Here is a 10520-nt window from a genome sequence, read left to right as displayed (position 1 = left end):
GGAAGTTTCTGCTGGATGGAGCTGTATCCCTAGGAAGCTGGGATCCAGGATCTCTGAGACACCTCACTGCCTCCTGCTGGCCATAGTGCACAAGTCATCTCTGCCTGCTGTATAAAGTCCACGTTATCTGCAGTGAAACACAAATCTATGAGACACAGTAGAGGTGCACACTGTACCCTGCTGCTGTATTATTATTGTCTCACAGAGCTCATGTGCAAGCTCTTTCTAGAAGCTCCAAGACAGCTCGTCTTCAAACTCATCAAACTGCTGTGTGTCTGTCTTAGAATGAGACCCGACGAGCAGAAAGAAAGCAGAAACAGGGCTGCTGGCAGAGCGCCAGGTTGTTGCCACGGTGACGGTGTGCCTCCTGTTGGACCCTGGTCAGCTGTGGCCCCGAGGCAGCACTGACTATCCATTCCTCTGCCTGCGCACTTACTGTACACTAGACTACGTGATTATTTAATTGATTAAACAGTCAGTGAACAGAGTAATTCTGATTACACTAATATCCAGGAATCGGGAATGGGTAGATCTGGTGTCTGACAAGCCCTGAAGGCTCTGTGCTCCCACTGAGGTGCAAGATACAGCCCTAAAGTCCGAAAGTCTGTACAGATGGACCTCTGAGCCCCCCCTGCCTCTGTTACAGGTGCCATGAAGAGATAAAAATAAAGAGATGACAAACTGACCCAGCTGAGTAATTAATTACCACAATTAAGGAATGAGGAGAGCAGATGAGACACAGTGGTGAGAAGCAGAGTCTGCCAACATTCACAGGAGTCCAGGATCAGTGCAGACAGTGGCACAGCTGTGAGGCACTGACACCTGCTGTCTCCACAGGAGCAATACAGCACCAGCACTCTGACCACACTCACACACAGTGCCACTCTCTTCTTCTAACACAGAGAGTGAAAGAAAGGAAGAAATACAAAGTACACCAAAGGAAACAAGCAGGACAGGGAAAATACAAGTTACATCAAGAGAAGCCAAAAAATCAGCCACCAGCATGAAAAACAACTGGTAAACTTCATTCTTTCTTCTCCTTTTTTGATGAGGCCTCTAAAATTGAACTGTTTTACTAAATAAAAGTAAAAAAGACCTAGAAAAAGTTACCTTAAAGTTTAAAACTAAACAAAATACCACTTGGGCCCATTAAACTCAAAAGGCCAAAGCTGAAGAACCTGTTACTAAGGAACAGCGGGGCTGATTGTATTCAAAACGCCCGAGCCAGGCTGCCTGTTTGCTCTTCTCACCTGGGCCAGGCTGCCTGTTTGCTCTTCTCACCTGGGCCCATTGTATTTAAAAGAAGCAAAATGAGTACAGAACAGAAGACAGCCCCACTCGGCCAGCCAAGGCCTTAGCACAGTACTCCAGTACCCTGAGGACGTGAAAACCGTTAAGACCAGGAAACAGTACAAAGGATGAAGGAAAATCCAGAGACCCTTATTGCTGACTAGTACCAGGCAGGAGAAAAACACATTAAAACCAACCTGCTCTTTTTTAACTGAGCATCCGAATGCCTGGCACACAGATCTGTGCAAGACTTATACAAACACCACGAGAAGGGGCATCAGCAAAGGCAGGCAAATATCCATAGGGGGCGACAGCGAGGTAGAAGACACTGTCCTGACCATCAACACTTACCACAATGGTACAGTAATGATACATGGCAGTGAGGCCGCTCTGGAGCTTTTAGAGGAAAAGTTCACAAACTTTAAAACACAGGCCGACCTGGAGAAACCTCCCCCAGATATAGGAGAGAGACCCAGTAGCCAGATGTCCACCGCACCCGAGAGTTCAGCTCCACCTGACTGAACCCACGAACACAGCCACAGCTACAGAACAGGCCAGCAAGAGTGTAGCCCTCGGCAACACTGAAACACACCACCCAGACACACACAGCCCACACCAAGCCCCCTGTGACCACAGCACAGCGCGCCCCCTGAGAGAGAAACTCTCTGCTCTGGAGCTGGACTTCACTAAGTTCAAAGATCTGATGCTGGGGAGACTCACAGAGCACAACAGCAAAGAGACGAGGTTAGCAAATACCGGAATGAATGCAGAACCTCCAACAAACAGCTCAGGGCACAGATGGAAGAGCTGCTGCAGGACAACAGTAAGCTGCAGTAGGAAGTAGCAGAGCTGAGAGAGGAGCTGCAGCTTGCGGACAGAACAAGCAAGACTCTCAAAGAACAAATGAGGAAACTCACTACTTTCCACTGCAGCCCCAACCGCAACAGCACAGCCCTGAGGCCCAGAACACACAACACACAACACCCACTCCCAACCCGCAAAGACACATTCACCTCCACACAACCTGACACCCCTACAACCCCCACCGCCAACTCCCAGTACCCCCACCGTAGCAAACACCACACCCACTGCACCCCCCGGCACCCCAAATCCCCTCACAACACCACTGCCCAAAAGCACATCCACCTTACCGAACACTCAGGGTGGCCCACACACACACCCAACCCCACAGACGGCCACACCCGACACCTCCACCCCACACACTGCAACTCCCACGCAGCCCCTAGCCCAACAGCACAGCGACCCTCCGGCAGACTGGACACCAGAGGCAGACGCACGGAAGTAGCCCTTCTCATCGACTCCAACAAGAGGTACATCAACGAGCACAGGCTCTTCCCGGGATTACAAACAGCAAAGCTCTGGTGTCCGACGACAGAGAAGGCCCTGCAGCTGCTGTCCAAGTCAGTCCTGGGAACACCACGGCACATCATCATCCACACCGGCACAAACGACCTGAGGACCCAGAGGGAGCAGGTGGCCCAGTCCATCAGGAGAATGACACAGAGGGCCATACAGGAGTTCCCTTGTGCCCAAATAATCATCTCCACCCTGCTGCCGAGACAGGACGAGCAGTACCACACCATCCAGAAAATCAACACTGAGATCTCATGGTGTGGCGCCCTGCTCCCAGACATCTACCTGGCCCATCAACCCACCGTGGGACCCCAGCACCTACACGACCATAAACACCTCAAAAAACAGACCATCGGACTCTTCACTAAAACTCTGAAAGATACTACACTGGGCAGACACCCAAACATCACCCCAGAGAGAAACAGGAGGACAACCAGAGGAACGCCCCAGCACCCACACCCCCGACTCAGACCAGCTCAGCCCACAAAGAACAGAATCAGCACCACCCTACAGCCCTCCAACCCAGACCAACGACCAAACGGGACCAGAACCAGAACCACAACCCCCCGACCCAGCACAACAACAGAGCTGGACCGAGCCGCTCCTGCAAAGCTACGCCGCAGCCCTGGCCAGCCCAGCGGTCCTAAGCGGTTTGGAGCTGGGAGAAATCCGGCAGCTCCTGAATCTCATCTGCACCCGACTTGTGAGCTGAACTACCGGGACCCACAGCGACAGACACAAATCCAGCGCAATACTCTGTTTTTGTTGATGATGTAAATGTCCGAAACGAATTTGATACAGTTCCAGATAACAATAACAAATTGCAAAGATAATTCAAACGCTCACAATGAGATCTTTAACAATTAGTATGTGGAACACTCAGGGTCTGCGCTCGTCAGCATTTGGACTGAAGAGCACTAATCCTGAGTTTATCAAGAATGTAAAGGAGACAGACATCATGATCCTACAGGAGACATGGTGTCAGGGAGAAATGGCTACCCACTGTTCCACAGGCTACAAGGAGATCATGGTGCCCTCTGTCAAAAAACCCAAATCACCCGGGGCAGAGACTCTGGGGGGATCATTGTGTTGTACAGAGTGGAGCTCAGTCACACCATACAATTAGTAAAGAGAGAAGAGTCACGAGTTTGGCTTAAAATCAAAAGAAATATCATCTATACAGAAAATGAGGTCTTCCTGTGTGCTGTCTACATCCTGCCCTCAGAATCGCCCTACTACAGTGAGGGAATTCTCCCCAGTCTCCACACGGAGATTGGTCATTTCCAGGGCCAGGGTAACGTGCTGCTCTGTGGGGACCTCAATGCACGAAGAGGCACACTGGCAGACTTCACCAGCACACAGGGAAACACTCACGTATTCGGACAATCCCCTCTGTACCACATACCGGTCACCTCACACAGGTGCAGCCATGACACCACGGTCAACAGCACCGGGCGCGAGCTGCTTCAGCTCTGTCAAGGGCTGGGCCTGTACATCGTCAACAGCAGGACTAGAGAGGACTCTCTAGGCAGGTTCACCTACAGCTCAGTTCCGGGCAGCAGTGTGGTGGACTACGCCATCACCGACCTGGACCCCTCCTGTATCAGTGCCTTCACTGTCAGGCCACAAACTCTTCTTTCTGCCCACAGCCAGATCACACTCTACATGAAGAGAGCACACCAGCACAGAAACACACTGACACAGCCCAGCCTGCTGTACGACCTCAACTATGTGTACAGATGGGACACAGACGTCTTAGACAGATACCAAACTGCACTTGGCAATGAAGAAATTCAGACACTGTTGGACACATTCCTAAACACTGTATCAAACCAACAAATTAGACATTAACTTGGCCACACGAAAACTAAATCACCTATTCCACAAATTAGCATCAAAATCTAAGCTAAAAACAACTAAATAAAAAAACTACCAAAAAACAAAAGCAAAAGAAAAGTGGTTTGATACAGAGTGCAAAAACATCAGAAATTCACTACAAAAAGTCTCAAATCAAAAACACAGACAACCACCATACACAGATCTGCGCCTCAGCTGCCGTGAAACTGTAAAACTTTACAAACACACTGAAAAAGAAAATAAACACACAACTTGCAGAAATTGAGGAGTCACTTAATCAGAACTGTTTCTGGGAGAAGTGGAACAATTTAAATAAATCAAAACCAGAAGAATTTGGCAAACATACTTTGAAAAATCTATCAAAAACTCCCAAATACAAATCATTTAGGCCAAAACACCATTTATGAAAAACTCGAAATTTTGCAATAGGCTCAATCAAAGACCCCCAATCACTGAGCAGGTGCTGCTGGACAAACTCCAAGCCCTCAGACCAGGCAAAGCCTGTGGCCAAGATGGAGTCAACAACGAGATGCTGAGACACAGCAGCTCGAAGTTGCAACAAGCCCTGCTCAAACTCCTCAATCTCATCATGAAAGTCGGATGTTTCCACGAGGCCTGGAACCAAGGACTGATCACGCACATCTATAAGAGTGGAGATAGACCCGATCCCAACACTGTGTGAACAGTAACCTGGGAAAGGTATTCTTTAGTATCCTGAATACACAAATACTGGCCTTCCTTACCGAACACAATGTCCTGAGCAAGAGTCAGATTGGCTTCTTAACAGATCACCGAACATCTGATCGGATTTACACCCTGAGAGACAAACACGTCCACCAAAAAGACAGGAAAACTTTTTGCCTGCTTTGTCAATTTCAAAAAAGCTTTTGAATCGATTTGTCATTAAAGATTTTTTTATAAACTACTCCAAAGTGGCATAGGGGGCAAAGTGTACAACATAATTAAATCAATGTATTCAGAGAGCAAATGTGCAGTGAAAAACGGAAACAAAAGGACCAAATTCTTCACTCAAGGCCGTGGGGTGAGACGGGGCTGCAGCCTGAGCCCAACACTGTTCAATATCTATATCAACGAATTAGCAAGAATGTTGGAACAGTCTGCAGCTCCCGGTCTCACACTACACAACACAGAAATCAAGTTCCTGCTCTATGCAGATGACCTGGTCCTGCTGTCGCCCACAGAACAGGTGCTGCAGCAAAACCTGGCACTGCTGGAGCAGTACTGTCAGACCTGGGCACTGACAGTCAATCTGGACAAGACCAGAGTTATGGTTTTCCAGAAGAAAGCCAGACGTCAGGGAAACAGGTACAAATTCACACTCAACAACAACACATTGGAGCACACATCCAGCTACAAATACCTTGGTCTGACTATCAGCTCATCTGGGAGTTTTGACCTGGCAGTGAAGGCACTCAGGGCTTTCTATGCAATAAGAAGGAGGTTCTTCAACATCAACCCACTAACAAGAATCTGGCTCAAAATATTTGAAAGTGTAATCCAACTCATTGCCCTATATGGCAATGAAGAGTGGGGTCCCCACAGAAACTAGTGAGGATGTTTCTTCAGATCTCCATGTGCAGAGAAAAACACCTAACAATGGGGAACAGTGAGTCTGTCTCCCAATAATGCTCCTTCTGTATACAGTAAATGTCAATATTTTATGATGTCTTTTTTGTAAATGTCTGTAATATGTCTGTAGATTTTATTTTACTTTTACTTTTGTTTCATTTCGTGTTAATTTTATTATTTTTATTTGCTTTGGCAACACTGATTGTACCCATCAGTCATGCTAATAAAGCACCTTGAATTGAATGTCCAAGGACATTCCCAAAACTATGGCACTGAAAACAATCAGAATTTAGGTATGAAAAACAAATCTAATAAGAACAGTTAAATTGAGAGGTCATTTAGCCTGTCTAGTCTGTTTGGTAGTTAGTTGCAAATTGATCTAACGGTATCAGTTTCAACATCATGGCTGGGTAGCTTGTTCCATACTCCCACAACCCTTTGGGTAAAGAAGTGTCTCCTGCTCTCAGTTTTGAATATGAACATTGTTCCTTCTGAAGAAGTCTGCTGGGTTGACCAAGTCATTGTCCCTGGGGATTCTTAATACTTGTAAAAAGTCCCTGAGTAATCCTGTTTAAGTGTTACATACCAGGTGTGGGATGAGCAGGTGCTTACCTCCCTGACGTCTGTAGAAAAGTGAAATTTAAAATATTGAGCAGATCTGGCTGCAGTCCGTAGGAAAATGTGTCTCAGTTAATAGTTCTCAATATTTGTTAGCCACATGTGTGTTTGTTCTGTGTTTTGTTGTTTACTGTGTGATAAATCTGTGTCAATTGTAACAGTTTCGCTGTGTTCCAGAGCCTTGCCCTGTAGCCTGAGTTGGTTTTGCTCACCTGGGTGATTTGGGAATTTCCATATCGAGAGGAGATATTTTGCTGGAAACATCGTCTCTGGTTTCGTCTTGCAAGAAAAGGCTTGAGGGTTATGTCAAGGGGTCATTTCTAGCACATTTGATTCACTTTTTTCTTGACAGATTTAACCTGATGGTTTTCTTTGCTGTTTTTGGTTTCTAAATAAAAATTGATTGTTTTCTTTACCTGCACTAAAACAAAAGGTGAGTGTGATTTAGTTTAACCACATTAGTGCTTTTTTATTATTGTGGGAATATCATAATGGGCTAATTTTATTATGAGAATTAACTAACTAAATCTTCATCACAAGTTGCTGTCCAAGTAGTGTATTATATTTAAGTGTTTTTTTATTTTATTTTCTGCCTCTACAGTGTTTTCCAGTTCTACTAATTTGGTATCACTTGCAAATTTGAGTAGTTTATCAACTACGGTATAACAGAATCCAGATCAGTGATATAAACTAGGGAGAGCAGTGGTCCTGATACAGACCCTGTGGGAATTTCCCAATGACATAACCCTGGTGTCCTGTCTAAATTCCACTCTGATCTTCTTTAATCTGTATAATCTGGCATCCCTAAAGTTCTCCCTTAATTCATATGGTGAAGCTTCTGTGCAGCTGGGCTGCTGGTGCAGAACGCTTACTGTCTCTCTACAAGGTGCTCAACTTCAGTTGCTCTCCTCCTGTATCTCTTAGACATGAAAAACTCTATAGAAATATAATCAATGGTGATATACAACAGGGGCAGACAAAGCTGCACATAGTTTCTGATTAGTTTTTGGTGGAGCTGAAGCAACTTCTGGTTACTTCACCAAACACTAAACTGCAGGTACAAATGTGGTGTTGGTAGTAATAATCGAATCTTCAAAAACTGCTACATTTTCAGTCCCTCTGCACTGTTAGTTGGCAGAAAGAAGCAGGTGTAAGCCTCACAGGGCAGTGAATGTACATGGCTTTGCAAGCTGGGTTCATATTGGCAGTGGGTTCTTCAAAGTGGGCAGCGCCAGTCCAGTGTTAGAGTCCCTGGTACAGTGACCGCTGTCTGTCTGGACTGAGCTGCCCAGGAGTGAGGGAAACAGACAGGCAGGTTCTCACAGTTGGTAGGAAAAATCCATCCATACAGTGAAATCCATCTCTTCCACAGGCTGCAAACTCACTGGCAGTATTCATGTTTAACAGGAGGTGTCCAGGAAGCCTCATGATGTTAGATGAAATGATACCACGGTCATTAACAAGCCTGTTCTCTGTGGGTGTGGCACTGGGCAGAGTGGGCACAGAGGTGGGTGTGAAAAACAAACACCACCAACGTTTCCCAGATACACAGTAACAGAACTATTCCACCAAAACACAGATGGTTTTCTTTCTTTTCAGGCAGTAGAAGCAACAACAGTAACAAATGAGGGTGGGTCAGTATAGTGTAGTGGGTAAGTCTCTGATCTCATAACGGGTGGGTTGTGGGTTCCAGTCCCCATGATGGACCTGTGTCCTGTCTGGGGGGATTCAGTTGCTATCCAGTCCACCTAATGACACAGATCCCAGCATGAGCTCTGCCTATGAGTGTACAAGCTGGACTTCACCTCGGGATCAGCACGCAGCTCTGTGCTAAACTAGTGGACCATCTTAACACCAATTACAACAAACTTGGCCGCTGAAATTAATCTGCAACACCGAACTCTCAATTGCAGCAAACCCAAAGTAACAGCTGCTGCCCTCTAGAGATTACTAAAGTAAAGAAATAGCTTTAAGCAATTTAGTGGCGGAATAAGTAATGAATTTAAAATGTTTTGTCAAATGTGATTAAAATCGCTTTCACACCACATTCATTAATACATGCGTTTATTAATAAAGTGTCATTATTAATAATGAAGTTTAATGTCAATCTTTATCTGTAGCTGTATCATGTAGAGCGTTTATATGCGATCATGAATTTTCATATATCCTGGGGAGTGAAGAGAACTGAAAACAAGGAAATACGTATTTAAACAGGGTATATTTTCTGTCACATATGGGTGTCAATTGAATCATTTTGTTGTATTTGGGACTCGGCACTTCAGACTCTCAGGGAAAGCAGGAATATTGAGGAATTGGGGCTGCAGGGAAGAACTTGTGTGGGCCAGTGTAAGGGTTTGTTAAAAAAAAAAACAACAAAAGTAGCTCATGAAAGTGCATAAGACTTACCTTTATATACTGCATTCACAAACGTCTTATACATAGAACCGAAATAGCGCCGCGTTCGCTTACTCATATGAAAGATCTCCGCTTGAATGTGTATCGATTACCGAGGGCAACAAAAAGACGCTATAATACTTGCTCGATTCAAAGCCACAGCTGTTGTGCTCGTTTGCTTCGTATCTAATTGCAATTATTGCAATTGAGCATCTCATTAATATTGTAACGTAACGGGGTTCAGGTGGGCGCCCTTGCCGTTGCCGCTTACGGTCAGCCCTGTGAACCCGGGCCTCCGTCGTCACTCAACAGGGTGAGCTAAAGAGAGATCTCTCCACAGCCCACTGGCTGTGGTCCTGCTATTACAGGGAAGGGCGGTGACGTCACCGCTCTGGAAAACCGGCTCTTACACAGTACCTGTCGGCCGTAAGCATTACACTCTCCCCCGCTTAACTCGCCGTCCTCGGCGAAGGGCTATCCCATCCCACGCCTGACACCAATGTAACGCAACGGGGTTCAGGTGGGCGCCCTCGCCATTGCCGCTTACGGTCAGCCCCGCACCGTCAGGGACGCGAACCCTGTTACTCAACAGGGACCCAGCCTGGTGAGCTAAAGAGAGATTTTTGCTCTTTAGCTCTCTTTATCTCACCAGGCTGGGTCCCTGTTGAGTGACGCCAGAGGCCCGGGTTTGCGTCCCCGACGGTGCGGGGCCGACCGTAAGCGCCAACGGTGAGGGCGCCTGCCAGAACCCCGAAGCGTTACAATATGTAGTATACCTAATCTGTTGTATTTTATCTTAAACGCAGTTCTAAAGTAAAAAACATTAAATTGTCTGGGGCATTCAGTTATATATAGACACGAAACAGACAAAGTAATTATTATATATTGTAACGCTTACGGCCGACAGGTACTTTGTAAGAGCCGGAGTACCAGAGCAGGTGACGTCACCGCCCTTCCCTGTGATAGCAGGACTACAGCTAGTGGGTTGTTGAGAGATCTCTCTTTGGCTCACCGGGTTGTGTCCTTTGCTGAGTGACGCGTGAGTCCCGGGTTCCTAATGCGGCAAGGGCCCCCGTTGCGTTACAATATTAACGTCGCCGACATATACATTTACTGATCAGATTAACTGAAATGTTCTGATTCAGTATCTAATTAGAACAACAATGCTAAATCCTTATACTAAACACAAGATCATCTGGTCTCCAAATTTGTTCAGCACGTTTTTTTGATACAATTCTACCGTATTAACTAGTCCGCAATTTAGTACGCTCCTGTGTGCTAATTCCGAAATTTGGTTGCAATTGCCAAGAATTGCACCAGCCTCAGTATTGCACAACGCGCACAGACAGCAGTGACTGGGAGGAGTAATGATCCGGAATATTCTGCAAAACATGGGT

Source organism: Lepisosteus platostomus, chromosome 27 (genome assembly GCF_059453375.1).
Source record: "Lepisosteus platostomus isolate fLepPlt1 chromosome 27, fLepPlt1.hap1, whole genome shotgun sequence".
NCBI lineage: Eukaryota > Metazoa > Chordata > Actinopteri > Semionotiformes > Lepisosteidae > Lepisosteus > Lepisosteus platostomus.
This window is presented reverse-complemented; position numbering follows the sequence as displayed.